Source organism: Leopardus geoffroyi, chromosome C3 (genome assembly GCF_018350155.1).
Source record: "Leopardus geoffroyi isolate Oge1 chromosome C3, O.geoffroyi_Oge1_pat1.0, whole genome shotgun sequence".
NCBI lineage: Eukaryota > Metazoa > Chordata > Mammalia > Carnivora > Felidae > Leopardus > Leopardus geoffroyi.
In genome coordinates, this window is record NC_059338.1 from 12,982,063 (window position 1) to 12,999,998 (window position 17,936).

A 17,936-nucleotide genomic window follows, 5' to 3' on the forward strand; every position below is an offset into this window, starting at 1 on the left:
ATTCCCATGCAGGTAAATCTGTGTATACGCCGCCTTTCCTTCCCAATAAGCCATTAGAAGATACTGCCAGCCATATCTTGTCACAGACATAAACCTGGTGCCGGGTTGACTGGCCACATCACCTATCGGCAATCAGCCAAAGGAAAGGGGGCTTAATTACAATGGAAATAATTAGGTTGGGAATAAACAATTACTTCACAGGCAACCTGGACCACATACACTGCTGCCGAGGCCCAGGAGCACGTTGGGGGCCAAGTCATAAATCCTATAAAGCCTTCTGCACTTAGTATAGCACCTAACACAGGGTAGGTTGTGGATTTAATAAATATTTGGTTAATGAATAGTTGAATAAAGTAGATGGGTGACTAAAGAATAACGAAGCCTCCTTTCATGTGAAATTGTAACTATTTCCCTGGAATAATATAGTGAAACACCTGCCTTTTCTTAGGAGTCTGGACCAGACCTCTTTCAAAATCTTCTTCTGGACTTTGTAAATGGAATTCTTTGTTTTTCATGTATTAGTTCATCATAAGTTTTTAAACCAAAGCCTGACAATTGTTTCTCCTTTCATTTGGAGCAAAAGTCAAAGTACTTAACATTAGCCTGTAAGACCCACCATGAGCCCACCTGGTTCTTCCCTTCCTTGCCTTTCCAGTGTCAACTTTCACTGCTCTCTCTTGCTCCCTTCCTCCACCCACGCTGGCCTTTTCAATATTTCTTGGATTCATCAGGCACATACTTGTCTTTGGGCCTCTGTGCCTACTGTCCCATCTGCTTGGTGATTCTTCCCAGATACGCACATGGCTCATTTCTTACCTCCCTTAAATGTCACCTTTACAGGCAAGACAACACTGACCACCTGGCTAATACCTACCCTCATGGATCCTGTTACACTTCTCTGTTTTTTAATTTCCTTAGCATTTAAACCATCTCCTAATACAATGTATAACTTTCTTGTTTATCGCGTTTTTGTCTGTCTCCTGTGCCCCACCTGTACCCCCAAGCTAGACGGAGGGCAGGAATTTTTGCTCACTGCTATGCCTGTAACAATGCCAGGGACACAGTGGGTGCTTAATAAATAGTTGTCAAATAAATTGTTGGTTATTGGATCAGTAACTATATTAGGAGTTCGAAAACTAGAATGCTGTGTTTTAGTTGTTCCTAAACCTGGCTACATATCAAAATCACATGAAACCCTTGATGAAATAGATTCCCTGGGCCCCACCACGGAAAACTTAATTTAAATAACTTTGAATCAGGTTCAGAAATACATTTGAGGGGCGCCTGGGTGGCGCAGTCGGTTAAGCGTCCGACTTCAGCCAGGTCACGATCTCGCGGTCCGTGAGTTCGAGCCCCGCGTCGGGCTCTGGGCTGATGGCTCAGAGCCTGGAGCCTGTTTCTGATTCTGTGTCTCCCTCTCTCTCTGCCCCTCCCCCGTTCATGCTCTGTCTCTCTCTGTCCCAAAAATAAATAAACGTTGAAAAAAAAATTAAAAAAAAAAAAAGAAATACATTTGAGAGCCCCAGATGATTCTGATGGAGCCCCTGTTTGAGAGCCCCTGAATGGAGAAGGAAAGAACATGACTTTGGAGTCATATCTATCTGGCTTCAATCTCTTCTCTGCAGTTTACTAGCTGACTGGGTGATCTTGAGTAAATTACCTGCTGACACTTATTCTCTAGAAGGCTTTCTTCATCTGAAAAATAGGAACAAATATTTAGTGATTCAGTGACCAACAAATGAAATAATCAGAGGTCCTCAGAGGACGTATCATCAGCAAAGGAAGTAGCAAAAGGCTGAACCATAAGAGGCACTGAAGGGATATTAATGTCTGAGTCGCCCCTAGGCATAGCTGCATCTCACAGATAAGCAGAGGTATATTCTTTCCACATTTCAGTCTTCTTGGTTTGGCAAAAGCTGAGCTTACTGGGGCTTCATCCAGACTCGAACTATTTAATCTCTGTACTTGAAGTAGATAAGGGTTGGCTAAAGCTGGCAGGTTATTTTGTTGTTGTTATTGACTTTGGCCAGTACTTCCATGTCATTAGCTCTTTGGAAAATGTCCTAAGTTTATGTGATGGGTACATTTTGATACAAATAAGTAAGTGGTATATTGCCAGGGGTATTAACGAATGGTTGTGTTTGAAATGATCCTGTGTTCTCTTGACTCTGATTGTGTCACTCCCGAGGATTCCTCTTAGGGTTTGGGAAACACAAAAAGAGAATTCATGCCCTGCTTAAGAAGAAATGCCAGGGTTTATGAATGCTTACACAAAAACTAGTTTTCCTGCAACTTTGAAGTTTGTTTTCCAAGAATAATTGTAGTGGTCTTTTCCAGCTTAACTAATTTATCCCTAAGTTCCCTTTGATCTTTCTCGGACATAGCCAATAACAGGGACCATTTTTAGAGAATTATTTATCTTTCACATCCTTTCAGTTTTATTTGCACACTGGCACACGCAATCTGCTTTACAATGAGGTACTTCTTTGCAATCGTTTTGGTCATTATATAGTGGACTGTTGAATATGTATTGTATCATGACTTAACGTTCCCTTGCTTATATCCATGTCTTTGGAAACTCTTTGATGTAGAAGCAGGTATCATATTCTTTCTTTTAAGACTTTCATGAGACCTGGATCCCTGACTTCAACAAAAGAAGAATGTAATAAGCTTTTATTGTTTGAGTGATTGGCTTACCGGTTTTAATACATGTAATCAAGGAAACGAACACCAGCTAGAAAATTATAGAAAGTGCTATGTGTGCCCCAGGTTCACACGCATGCTGAGTCAGCCCTCTGGGCATACCTTTTCTTTTGGCCAATTTATTGCCGTTAACACCCTTTATTTAAGAACAAAAGAAAATAAAATTAGCAAAAGTGAATTGAAATTTTCAATATTAACTTTTAATACAAGGACAATTGGCTGCTTGAGAACAAATATTAATATGCCTGCCCAAACCAACAATAAATTATATATATTTTAAAAGGTTGTTGGCATTGCAGTGTGCATAAGGCACTGAACTCATAATTGGCACTACTGTTTTGGCCCTGTGACCAGTTTTACATCAGGGACTTATTTTCCAGTTTTTTCCTCTGAGTTGTTATAATCATTTGCTCTGGTGGAATCTAAACTGAACGGCATGCACAATAAATGTGCTCCCTCCTGGAGCTCACACAGGCATTGTAAAATGCAAAGGAAAACAGTGGGAGACATTGAAGTGGTTCACACACTGACCTTTTAAACACCAAATAGGAGAAATGAATATCTAAAAGGCCAAGTTAGTCCAGAATCCCACCCACACTACTCCAGACTGCCCACCACCCAGCCCAAACGTTCATGTCTACGTGTCACATGGAGACAGACTCAGAGATAAAGGGATCAGCGGGAGTGATAGATGTACAGCCATCAGTGTGAAAAACCGATTTCTCTTTCTTTCTCTGACACCATCACTAGTAATTAATATTCAGCTGTTATTGACCCGTTTACCAATAATGTGTGATGCAGGCTTGGATATGGGCTGGCTCTTGAAAGATGCTGGTCCTGAGAATATGGATAGCAGTATTCAAAAGAAAAGAAAAACATGGGTAGCTGATATGCATAAATGATCATTTTCACTTACAAATTAAAATATGTGGACTTTCATATGTAAGTTGTTATGTGGACAAAACTTTTCCTTCTCTTTAGGATACACCTAGGAGTGGATGCTGGGCTAGCAGTTAACTCTATGTTTCATTCTTGAGGATCTGCCAAACTTCTCCAAAGCAGCCGCACTATTTTACATTCCCACCAACGGTCTTTGAAGGTTTCTAATTTTTCTACATCTCCTCCAACACTTGCTGTTATGTGTTTTTTATGATAACCATCCTAGCGAGTGATAGCTCTTTGTGGTTTTAATTTGCATGCCTGGCAAGTTGCTTGGAAGCCTGGAAGATTTTTCTTTATTAGCCTATGAGTTCAGCAAGTTTGTTCAGAATATGACAAGATGTGTCTTGTGCCACATTGGAACACATTGAGCCTGTCTAAGCTTTAGGTTCAGGTCTTTCTTCAATATGGAAGAAACTCATTTTTATCCTTGATAAATTTCCCATGTTAAATCATTTTCCCTCTTTCATGGGTTTTATTTCTTATGCTGGAATGTATTCTCATGCTAGTTTCCTTGATCTACTCTCCAGATCTTGCACATTTTATCTGATAGTATCATTCTTTTTATATTTTTGCTCTTTGCTTTGAAGTATTTATTCATTCCTTCATATTTAAAAATTTAGCAATAGCTTCAGACTAACACAACCATCCAAGTGAGAATGACTGAAACCCTGGACACCTTTAAAAAGCAGATCTAAAATACTAGAGAACTGGCAAGGCAGCATGAACAGGTGGGAACAAGCTGCAATGATGAAGGGAAGAACAGAAAGGTGAGTGAAACACCCATCTCCAGTTTTCTTCCTACGATGTTTGGTAACCTGCAAGTCAGAAATGAAGAAGCCACTAAGGTGAGCAAAGTTTCTTTCAATCTTACTAGGTTGGGGAATAAAGATCTTCAGAAACTACCAAGGGGGCAGGCTTTGTCACACATATAAAATGTTCACTCAGATCCTTGAAGGGATTCACGCCAGTGTTAGCAATCAAATGTATAGAAACCAAATCTCACAAAGACTGAAAAGTAATGAAGTCTGCTTAATATATGATTGGATTATGATAATCTTTCCCTAGGCCAACTGCCTAATAAAATAGAGTTAATCCTCTGGAGAAAGATAACAGCATCCAAAGCATCAGATGATTTCTCATGATTTCCTATGAAATGTCAGGCATTCCAGGGGACGAGATCAAATGAAAATCAAGAGAAAAACAAATAGACAATAGGGACAGATGCACAAGAGATTGGAAAATGAGATTTTTCAAATGTGGATATCAAAACAGTTGTAATTACAAGGTCAAGGATATCAGCAGAAAATTGGAATCTATACATAAAAGAAGCAAATTTAAACCCCAAAAGTAAAAATTCAAGAACCAAATTTAAGAATTTAATAAATGTTAAGAAACTGTCACCCATTGACTAACTCAAACACTTCCTAACTCATTTTATGATGCAATTAAACTTTGATAGAAAAACCCAACAAGAACATGACAAAAAGGAAAATTACAGGCAAATTTATCTTATGGAATAGATGAAAACATTCTACATAAAATATTAGCAAGCCAAATTTAGAAATACATAAAAAGGAATAGTACATCATGATCAAATGGGGTTTAAAAAGAACAACCACAGCGGAAGTTGAAAGACAATTTAAATTAAATGGTAGTTAAAATATGACAACTTGTAGATGTGGTTAAAGCCATACAGAGAAGGAAGCATGTAATCTTAAATATATATATATATATATATATATATATATATATATATATAGGAAAAAAAAAGCTTAAAGGAACAGTTGAATATCTATCTTAAACAAATAGACAAATCACAGCAAATAAATCAAATAGAGAAGAAGATGAAAAAAAAAATAAAGGTCACAGCAACAATTAGTGAAATATGAAAACAAACATCCAATCAGAAGGATCAACAAAGCCAAAGATGGTTCTTTCAAAAGGAAAATTAACAAGACTAAAAAGACTGATTATTAAAGCAGGGGGCTTCAAATTAGCCTTCTGATAAAAATGGCTATTACTAGGCTTTGTATAGATATTAAAAATATTATTAGAGAAAATTATAGACAATTATATACCAATAAATCTGAAAATTTAGATAAAAGTACACATTTCCTGAAAAATACACCTACCAACACTAACACAAAAATTAATAGAATATCAAAATAGTTCTTTACCTATTAAGGAATTGGATTCGTTATTAAGTAACCTCCCCACAAAGAAAACTCTAAGCCCAGATGGTTTCACTTGTGAATTCTCCCAAATATTTAAGGAAGTAATAAAACCAATATTATAAAAACTTTTCTAGAGAATAGGAAAAAAAGAACACTTCCTAACTCATTTTATGATGCAATTAAACTTTGATAGAAAACCCTGATAAGAACATTATAAAAAGGAAAATTACAGGCAAATTTACCTGATTAAAACAGATGAAAAAATCCTAAATAAAATATTAGCAAACCAATTCTATCAATACATAAATGGAATAGTACGTCATGACCAAATGGGTTTTAAAATTCAAAATTCAATCGATGTTATGTGTCACATTCAGAGAAAAGGGAGAAAGATCATGTGGATTTTCTTTCATGTTTATCATCTTTCTAATAGAAAAATAATATTTAACATCTATTCATGATTAAAACCTCTTAGAATCTAGGAATAGAAGAAAACTTCCTTAATCTGATGAACTGTATCTATAAAATCCCTACATCATTTTATTTGTTATTTATTGGAAGATTCCTCCCTTGATATTGGCAAGGGGACTGTTGTCTACTCTAGCTCAAACATTGAACTAGAGATCCTACTTAGTGCAACAGGCAAGAAAAGAAATAAAAGGCATTCAGAATTGGAGAAGAAGAAATAAAATTGCAATTTAATGAGTGAAATTTGCAAGTTTGCCTTATACCAGATCAGTAAAACAAATTGTATTTCTATATACTAGCAACAAACAAAGACAAAATTAAATTTAAAAACTACGTTTAAATAAAAAATAAGCATACATCTGTGAGTAAATATAATACCTCTACATTAAATACCAAAAATAATTAAACAAATTCAAAACTTTATCAAGAGAAACTAAAGTAATCCTAAATAATTGGAATATATACCATGTTCATTAAAAGCAAAAGTCATTATTGTAATGATGTTTATTTTCCCCAAATTGAACTATAACTTCAATACATTCCAGCCGAAATGTCAACTTTTTTGTGGATAGTGACGTGCTGATTCTAAAATTTAAAAGGAAATTCAAAGGGCTTGCAACAGTCAAGTCTAACTACAAGAATAATTAAAAGGTTGGAAGATTTATGCTACCAGCATGAGACCTATTATAAAATAATATGTATATTTTGAGCCACTGATGTAATAGGCCAACAGAACCGAGGGAAACAGACTCACATATGTATGGGCACCAGATTCTGACAAAAGTAACAGGGGAGTGGTAGGAAAGCATAGTCATTTCAGCAGATGATGCTATGTAAATCGAATATTTATATGGAAAAAAAGCGAATCTTGAATCCTACTGCACCACACACAAAAATCAACTTCAGAGAAAATGTAGATCTAACTGTAAAGGGTAATACAGCTAAACTTTCAGAATTGAACATAGGAAAATATCTTTGTGACTTTGGAGAAGGCAAATATATTTTTAAACACAATTGGTGAGACACAAAATGTGCCAGCTAAAACAGGAACATTTAATGAACTGGTTAAATTAAAAGTAAGAGTTTCTGTTCATCAAAAGATACCATAAAAAGAGTGGGATGGTAAAATCAGAGGACGGGAGAAATTTATTCAACAACAAGCTCAAAATGTGTTATCAAATTCCCACAGTTCATTAAGTAGAATACAAAGCCAGTAGAAAGTGGGTAAAAGATATGTGCAGACATTTCGCAAAAAAAAAAAAAGAAAGAAAAATCCAAATGTCTACTAAACACATGAATAGGTACTTAGCTTCACTGGTCACGAGAGAAATGCTAATCGAAGCCCAATGCCATACCATGACACCCCCGCAAGTAAGAATAGCTAAAACAAAAAGAAAAAAGAAAAAAATCCAGTATGGGTAACCATATGAAACAATCACAACTTTAATGCTCTTTTATATACTTTGGGTGGGAGTCTTGGGTATAATCCACTTCGAGAAATAAATTGATATTTTATTGCATAGCCAAACGTTGGTGTAATTTATGATCCAGTATTTTCTGGATTACAATAGGGACTCTTGTACACTTATCAGGAGACATCCACAAGAATGTTCATGTCAGTAGTGTTCATAAAAACAACACACACACACACACACACACACACCTCTTAACAACTCAACTGTATAGCTATCAGCAGAATGCATATAAATAGTAGTATTTTAACACTATGAAATATATTACACAGGAATGAATTACACTCAATAATATGGATGAATCTGAAAAACATTAGTGATGTTAGGTGATAAAAGAAAGACTACAAATAAGATGATCCCATTTTTATAAAGGCCAGATACTGGAAAAAATAAGGCACATGTTGAGCCAGCTCATGAGCATGTGTGTGTGTGTGTGTGTGTGTGTGTGTGTGTAAGAGAAATCAGTGTATGCCAAAGTGACTATTTCTAGCAGAGGGATTCATTTCCTTTGTGCTTATCTGTGTTATCTGAAGATTCTATAGTGAACATATAATACAATTTTCCTAATGAAATGTGTTACTAATTGACCATCACAATACTCCTCAATGTTGAGTAAGATACCCATTTTTACCATGGCCTCCATGCCTTGAAACAACCACAAAATAGAATATCTCACATTGAATTCGTTCTCCGTGCAAATCAACCAGCCCCCGCAGTGGCTGAAATAATTGTACAAACATTCTCGCAATCCATGCACCGTAATGACATGGAGTCAGCCCCTTCCATAGGTAATATTTCAGCAGCTTTAATCTCTTGCCTCTTTTACAATTTGGTATCTTCTTTTCCAGAAATGGAAAAGAAATATAAAGTTGGAAAGGCCAGGAGCTTTGATTCTTGTGGGAATGTATGTTCTGAATGAAAAGAAAATACAGATCCTTAGGTCAGCACCTAAATGTGAAGCTGTATGTTAATTTAGATTTTAAAATCTGCCACTCTCATCTCATAGAGAGCCAGGTGCGGTGAACAGATCCTCTTGCATAAGTCTATAAAGCAAACCTCATCACTGAGTGTGTCAGAGCCCAGAGATTTATTACAAAGTGATATATTTTCAAAGAACAGCACAAAGAGTCTTTTAACACTGAATTTGTCAGAGACCTCGCCGACATCAAACAGATGCTTTTCACTTGGAGCGTTTGACTCTTAAACTTCAATGTTTCATACGTTAAGTGATTGGAAACTTGGGAACCATGAAGTAATACTTTTCTCTGATTTGGAAAATTTGACTCTTTAACAATGAAACTTTAGATGCATATTAAGAATGACTTTGAGAAGTGGTGTAGTGTTTTCTTTATGGAGAGGCTATCCTTTGGTCCAGTAATATCACTCTTTCAAAGATTAAAAAAAAATCTCTAAAATGGATTTCATGTTAGCAAGAGGTTTTTTTTTTTTTAACCCTCTCTACCCTTTCCCCCTTTACTCACCTACGCGTCTTGTTGATTTCTTCTAAAAATCAAATGAGCACTACATGCCTGAGGCTTCAATAAAAGCCTTCTAACGTGGGTCATTTGACTTTTGGCCTTAAAAAATAAATCATATGCCAGAAGTTGGATTACTATCATGCCATATCCTTGAATAAACATGGTGCCTCCTCTCAGCTGAGGCTGTTGCCAGTGTTTATAATTTTGCATACATTTTTACCCAGATGCAATGAGCTGCTTGTATGGAGCTCTCCTGGTTACCGATCACGCTATAAACCACAGAAAGCATGCAAACCAGAAGAAGCAAAGCCCAGCTTTGGTTTATGGCCCTGCTCAACTTTTGGTCCAACCAACTCTAACTCCATCTTGAGCTGGATCATAAGGGAAAGAGCTATTGCTTTTGGATTTAAGAAGTATGCAGGGCCCAACATTCCTAATGCACAAGAGGAACAGCTGGGCCACCCAACATGATCTTAAACCTGTCCCATAAATAACGGAGCACAAACTAGAACTTTACCAAGTAAAGAACGTATGACTTTCCCTTGACAGATGTTCCTTTATACGATTTTTTACATTGCACTTTTTTATTTAGCAAATAAAGCAAAACTTCTTTAGTTTCGATTCGATTACTCGTTCTTCAGGGGCAAAGGGCTGGACTAAAAGGAATTAATATGATGACCTAGAAACTGTGGAACGTTATCTCAAAAATTTGCTTTTGCTTAAGAAGTTATTACTAATACTAAAAAGAATAATCAATTGTTGAACTGGGCCCAATACGAGCTGCTTTTTAGAGAAAAGCTCAGAGAAGATGGTTTGCTGTGCGCATGCTCACATCGCGGTGGACCCAGCGTTCCGAAGTAGTTGTGACTCACCTTAAGTTTCTGCCTTTCCACTGCATGTTCTTCCTTTTTTATGGAAAATGTAAATTAGGGTTAAGTCTACTTGTCAGTTAGGCATTTGTTTGTCCTAAAGGGAGAGAGTTTTGGTGTCAGTCACCCCAAGCTGAGGCAATAACGTAGGATGCATAGGGAGGGGGGTTGATGTTTAGGGAAGCAGTTAATAATATTGTTTTCTTCCCCTCTCACGTTCAGATGCATCTGAGAAATCAGACCCAGATGGAGATGAAAATATCAGCTTTATTCCCAATAAGATCAGTTGGGTAATACGACTTCACATCTCTTGATGAAAAGAACTCGCTCCTCCATTTCAAGTTGAGAACTTGGGCTAGCCTGCCTGCGGAAACATCCAGATTTAGAGCAGAATTCCTGTCTCAAATTGATCTGGGGCTCCCCGCCAGTGGATCACTTCCCTTCAGTTGACAAACCCGGACCATGGATGCCATCCATCAATCAGATAACTCAGTCCTCCTTCAGGAGCAGGTAAGAGATGGGCAAGCTGCCAGAACTGTGTGCTAGCCAAAGGGTTTAGAGAACCAGAAGGCAAAGGGAAAAGCAGTTCCTTTCGAACGTTCTCTGGTACTTTCATTTCTTAACCATTAAGCTTAAAATAAGCCAGAGGTATGACTAGCCACCTCACCACACACATGTGCACGCACACACACACACACACACACACACACACACTCCCTCATGATAGTCCAGCTCCTGTCCTCATGGACCCCTAACCTCTCTTGTGTATCTACCTCATTCTACTGTGTGCAGTTTAGATTTTGTTGCTGACATGGGTCGGAGTTTGTACTAATCGAACTAACGGCAAGCCCGGTTCTATCCGAAGATAGTGATCTGATCACTCTACCATTACTCTATTCCCTATTCCAAATTATGTGGAGACACGTAGGTCCATATAGCTTACCAGAGCAAATGCATAAAACAAAATGATACAATAATGGATTATCTGGTCATCCACAGTAAGTCAATGTAGAGATGCTTCAAATTTGATGATGAAATTTCTTTTGTTATCAAACCTGCAGGTTTGATAAAATTGATAAAGTAAAAATTTCCTTGCTCTAAGTGAAAATGCAGGAAAAGGTTTCATTAAATCTGAAAACCACTCCCCCCAGTTTACCCCTCTCACTCCAGCACCTCAGTGGAACTGGGATTCCATCTGCAACTACAGCAGAGCATTGATGAAGTGCCTTTAGGACTCCAGAAGTTGAGTTGTCTGAGCCATCCTGGAATGCTAAATCCTCTCTGCCCAGTGGATTCAAATGCTTCTAAGTTGTAACTTGATTTCCCCTTTTTGCCCTGTAATTCTGAAATTGTAATGCAATACTGAAGAGCTCTCTCAAGGTCTATACCTAAATGAATGAATGAATAATAAATTTATGGCAAATGAACCTTTTAAGGCCTGAATCATGGATGTTTCAGTGGCCTCTGTATGAAATTGTAGGAACAGGAAAACGTGACTCTCAGGGACATTTTCTCCATGTGTGTCAGCAGGAGAATCCCCTTCTGCACATTCCTCACCGAAAGAGTTCTTGATGCTTCTGAGGTTTTGCCTATCAGGACCTATCCCTCCACCATGTCCTCCACAAGGCAGAAACCCCCCTCCACTTTGGAATGTTCCAGGGCTTAAATAATTTATGCTACATTAATGGCAGAAGTTGAGTAATTCTACTCAGGAGGTACCCTCCCTCAAACCCACTTCTAACACAGACCCGCTCTGTTAGTCATTACACTGCCTGGCTTTCCTTTGAGTGTTTTAACTTCCCTGTGCCTTCCTTTGTCCTTCTTATTGGGCATGGTTCTTGGAGGCCTAGGCAATAATTGCTTCCCCCTTACTATAACCATGTCATCCAAATGTCCCTTAATAATGCTTAATCTTCAAGGGCTGGTCTTCCGATTGGACTTATTGGCTCTATCAATAACTTTAAGAGGATCCATATCGATAGTTTCCTGATTATGGTTCCTCCAGGGAATTCTTTTTAGTCTGATCTATGAGATCTTGCCTGCCTTTCTCTGGTAGATTTCCTTGAGCCTTAATCACTCTTTCTGATATATAAGTAACTAAAATCCTTCTTCTCCCTCCCCACATTTTTATTATTATTTTAAGTAGCTACACCTGGGTATGTTTTCCCTTTCCATAATTCTAGCCCATGCTATCAGATCTCATTTTCTTTGTTGTATTTGCCTCATCTGCCTAAAATCTCAACATTCTTCCTAAGGAAATCCCTTTCTTCTTCTAGCTTAATGAAGCTGGTCTTCCTTTATTATGCTTTCATTCCACTGCTCCATTGCTCCTTTCTGATAGTAAGATGGAAATATAAGTCTTAAAGCACTCTAGGCTTCATTTAGTTTTATGATCAAAATTGATTCCTAGAGACAGGTGTTCCAGACATCAGGCTTTTCAGTTTTCTCCGTTGCTTTTGGGTTTGCAAAAATTTTACTGTGTTGTTTCTTTGCTTCAATCCTAAAAAACAAACATTTCCATTAATTTTAATTTGTTTGTAAATAAAGTTCATTATCCTTTTGTGAGTGTTCAGTTAGCTTGATCTGTTGTAACAAATTCCATAGTTTAAGCCATAGGTGGCTTAAGCAACAAAAGTGGATTTCTCACATTTCTAGAAGTTCAAGATCAGGATGCCAGCATCATTAGGTTCTGGTAAGAACCCTCTTTCTGACTTATAGATGGCTGGCTGTCTTCTTGCTTTATCCTCACATGGAGGAAACAGAGAGACAGAGAAGCAAACAGAAACAGACAGAGGAACAGAGAAACAAAGAGACGGACAGAGAAAGAGAGAGAGGTCTGGTCTCTTTCTCTTCTTATGAAGACACTAATCCCATCATGGGGCTCCATGCTCATAACCTCATCTAAACCTAATTACCTCCCAAAGGCCTCACTTCCAAATACCATCACAGTGGGGATTAGGACCCCAATATATGAATTTGAGGAGTGGATTATAAACATTCAGTTCATAGCAGTGGATGAAGCCAATCTTTACCTCTCGAAAATTTAAAGCCGTGATCAGAACACATGTAATTAATAAATGTAGAACCATCTCAGGACCACGTGTTTAGGGAGCACAAAACCGATAATCAAACCATGTGGATCCGAGAGGTCAGCATTCCCTCCCACCAATTCTCTTCTCTGTCCCTCGTTGCTTTTGTAAAGAGGTCTACAATATGGGACGGCTGGTCTAGCACAACCTGCAGATGCCTGGTCTGACACACATTGGTGCTCCTTACTTCACATGGGACTAGGGTGCCTTTACAGTACAAAGCCCCAAATTGCATACCTGATGGAGAAAAACTGTAAATGCAACAACAAATTGTTCCACAAACTTCCTTTTAACTTCCACTGCTACTTGTCCATCTCTAAATAACTTGTGAATATCATGAGATTTTAGTTTTAGAACTTTTTTTACAACAATGCTTAGTTTTTTTTATGTCTATTTATTTATTTTTTGAGAGTTAGAGAGTGTGTGCATAAGCGTGAGCAGGGGAGGGGAGAGAGAGAATCCCAGCCAGGCTCAGGCTATCAGTGCAGAGCTGGAAGTGGGTTCAATTTCATTTACTGTGAGATCATGACCCGAGCGGAAATCAAGAGTTGGACGCTTAACTGACTGAGCCACCCAAGGATGCCCAAGCAATACTTAGTTGTAACAATAAGTTCTTACTGATTTACTTCCTTAACATATTTTTTTATCCCTCTTCTTCCTCATGGATATATACATATTTTTTCTACAGTATTATTCTCTAATAGTTTTTATGAAGAGACTCACTTGGGATCAATTTTGTGGGGACCCCATGCCCTCAACCAATATATAGTGATGGAGCAGGGACTGGTAAATGATAATTAAAATCTCCCATTCAGAAAAAGAAAGAGTGGAAGGTACATGACAATTACTATTCCATAGCCGTGATAAAATTCAGCAAGGCAGACATTGTGAAGGTCCCTACTGTCGAAATTGTCTAAATAGGCCCTGCTTCTGTTCTCTGGAAGGGGGTGCTTTGTCTATTATTCTCCGTGGACCCTGGCTCTGCTCTTCTGTATGTTCTTTGTGGTCTGTATCTCTCCTTGTACTTATTGGAGGTGGACATTGAGGTATATGCCAACCTTGTGGTCATGGAGAGTTGGAGGACTAGGGTTGATGAAAGGCCATGTTCATGGTTTCTCTCACAATACAATTCCTTCAAAAACTTAGTAGGCTTTTAACCTATTTGACTTACATCCAGTTGGTCCTGTTTCAGTGAAACTTGTCAATAAGCATACCTAATGTTCTTTTCCAGATATAGTCCTTAGATTGCTTTATTTTGCTTCCTCTATCTGATGCCCTTGTCTCTCAACTGAATAGTGATTATTTTAGGACTATGGAAATCCATGAGTGAGAAAAACATATTTTAAAAATTTCATCTTAGACTGAAAATAAAAAGTTCATGATCCCCTAGGAAAAGATTGTTTTATGGCCATAGCAAGGAGTAACAACTTGTACTGGTTTTAAATCAATGAAATGACAACTTTGCCTCTGTAATCGCACTTGGAAAGCCAGTCTACAACACCCTCACTCCAATGCACACCCTTCTAAAAGATAGCCAGTCAACAACAGTATTACTCATTTTACCACTAGGGATCAATCTCCAACTTCTGTTTCTGAAGGCCTGCCAGTTCCTGAACTCAGTGCTGCCCTAAACTCTGTGTACATGAGGCAAGTCTCTGCTCATGGATTATATATAGCTCTCCTCTTCTTAGTAAGCAATAAATTCAGAGCTTTGTTTGTTTGTTTGTTTGTTTCAGGTAGTGAGTGGTGGTCTCTTCCATTGACAGCTATTTGTCACCTTATGAAATTGAAAAGTTTTACTGAGCCAGTGTGGCTCAGAGGTCCCATCTCTTATTCTTTAGCTTCTAAATGTAACTGGATTTTACAGCTCAAGGAGGCTAAAAATTTCTAGCCATCCAGTCTGCTTTGTTTCTGCAGAGCTCATGCCCAAATGCTAAACCAATGCCCTGTAATTTAGGTCTTTGTCTCACTATCCACCCCACTGGATAGAAGCCTTTCTGTGTATATTAGGATAATTAAAACTAGCTATTATAATAAGTCAGTTCCAAATATCAATAGACGATACAATAATATCATACTTAGCACTTGTGTCATAGTCTTATGTAGGTGGGATAAGTTCTCCATGGTGATCTCCCTCCAAGTGGACACTCAGAAATCCAGGATTCTCCTATATTTGAGGCTTTACCATCATGGATATCTGCACTCCATGTCATGTCAACAGGGGAAACATCATGAAAGATCTTAAGGGACATTCTAAGGTCAGGTCTAGAAGTGATGAAACATCTTTAGTGCCCACATTCCATTGGAGGAGGGTTATGTGATCTTCTTTAGTGAACAGGAAGAGAGAACAGAATTTGAAACATCTGGGCAGTCTTACCACAAAACACTACCCATTTTTCTAAGTTCTCAGAGGTCAACTCATTTTTCTCTCTCTAATAAATATTATTTGAACTACTGAATACAATTCAATATAAGAACTTACCTCTGAAATATTCATTTTGGGGAATTTGGGATTTGTAATTTAAAAACATAGAGTAGGGGCACCTGGGTGGCTCAGTCAGTTAAGCATCAACCCTTGATTTTGGCTCAGGTCACAGTCTCACGTTTGTGGGATCAAACCCCATGTCAGTTTCCATGATGGGCATGGAACCTGCTTGGGATTCTCTTTCTCCTTCTCTCTCTGCCCCTTCCCTGCTCACGCACTCTCTCTCTCTCTCTCTCTGTCAAAATAAATAAATAAACATTAAAAAATCATTAAAAAACAATTAAAAAACAAAAAAAATCATAGAGAGGAAAAGTTATTTCCACTTGATTTCCATCTTGATAATATAGTTCTGTTTATATTTTAACAATATTTTCAAAAACCCTAAATAAAAATGAGAATTTATTTATATGCAAATACACTTAAGAAACTGAATATGTCCCAGCTTAAGCATTTGGGCCATAGTTGTGCCACTTTACAAGGAATTTTTACTCTGATACATTTCATACAAGATCTTTTAAAATAGTGTAAACCCCTAGGTCTATCATTATGTCATGGGTAGTTTCATTTTAAAGTAATGCCTTGATAATTCTAAGGGTTTTTCTATGCTTCTTTAAAAACATGTAATTTCAGTATGCACACATTTATAAATTCTACTTCCTCTAGGCTATTTCCATGGTACATTTCACTAATTTACTAACATTGCCAATTCTTAGTCCCAGAAAGGTATACAAAGGAACTAGTAATATCAGAGTTTACCATCAGTGATTCTTTCACGACTGCATTATGAAGCCATACAAACTATACTATAGTGTGGTATGCCACAGAATCCAGTTTATATTTGTTCATATGTTTTAAAACTAGGACCTCTAGATTTCATAGTACATCGAATTGTCTTTTCCCATTCGGAGTCATTGTTTGACAAGTGCTTAATGATAGTGGAAAAATTGTGACCCTTTTCTTGCCCTAGTTAAAAATATTTTATATTAATGAATCTTTTGCAAATCCATTGAATACTGTCTGGTGAGTAGGGAAAAGCCCAGGGATCACATCAAAATGAACAACTGAATAGATTCAATTACAATTATTGGATTAAATGCCTGTGGAGAAAATGCTGTAATTTAACTGTATTCCAGGCATAAATACGAAGAGTTAAAATATTACAATATACTCTAGAAACATACTTGAAGAACTGCCAAGATTTCCATTACAATCCTAACTTGTCAGGAGTTTATATCCTGTCACATTTAGTTTGGCTATAAATTGGAATATAATACCGAAATCTCACTTTTAAGTTTAGACTTTATCATTTTAAGATTATTACATGTGCTAGCACAAGAGAACACACACACACACACACACACACACACACACATGCACACACACCCTACATTGCAAGTCACAAATGTACATCTGTCACAAAATCCTTTCTCTATACTGTAAAAGAGTGCTTCTCTGATTTCTCTGATAAAGGCCTTCTCTGGCCTCTCTGTCTACTTCTGGAATCCCATATATTTCATCTATTTACTAATTTATTAATCATATATATATATATGTGTGTGTGTGTGTGTGTGTGTATGTGTTATATTTCCAGCATTCAACATAGTTCCTGGCATATATATATATATATATATATATATATATATATATATATACACACATATATATATATATGCCAGGAACTATGTTGAATGCTGGAAATATAACCATAGCAAGCAGTTAGCAGAGGCACTACACACGGTAACTACATGCTTGGACTTTATTCAGATAACTTCTTCTCAACTCTCTGTACTGTACTCCCATATATTTTATAATTTCTTAATGTGCAAACTGGAAATAATAATACATTTCTTGTCATGGTGCCTGACACATAGTAAACTCTGAATGAATGATTAGCTATTTTAATCTGACAGTCTTCCTGGCTGGGTCAGGAACAGACCAGTTAAGACACAAATCAAAAGATAAAATAATTCTCCTGATGTACTAATTTCCTGGGACAGACCCTCACCAGTACATAATCCATGCATATTTGAACACCTTCTCAAGGTCATTCTCTCTATACTCAATATCCACCATATTATTCTTTTCTTTCTATTCTTTTTTCTGTTTGAATTCATATAGACAGTGGCCAAAACATATTTATCTGATGATGACAATGAGATTATATGTTCATCTTCGTACTCCAATTGTCTTGTTTTATAGTAGACTTATTTTTTTAATGGCTAATGAAAAATATACATGCGATGAAGTTTACATTGT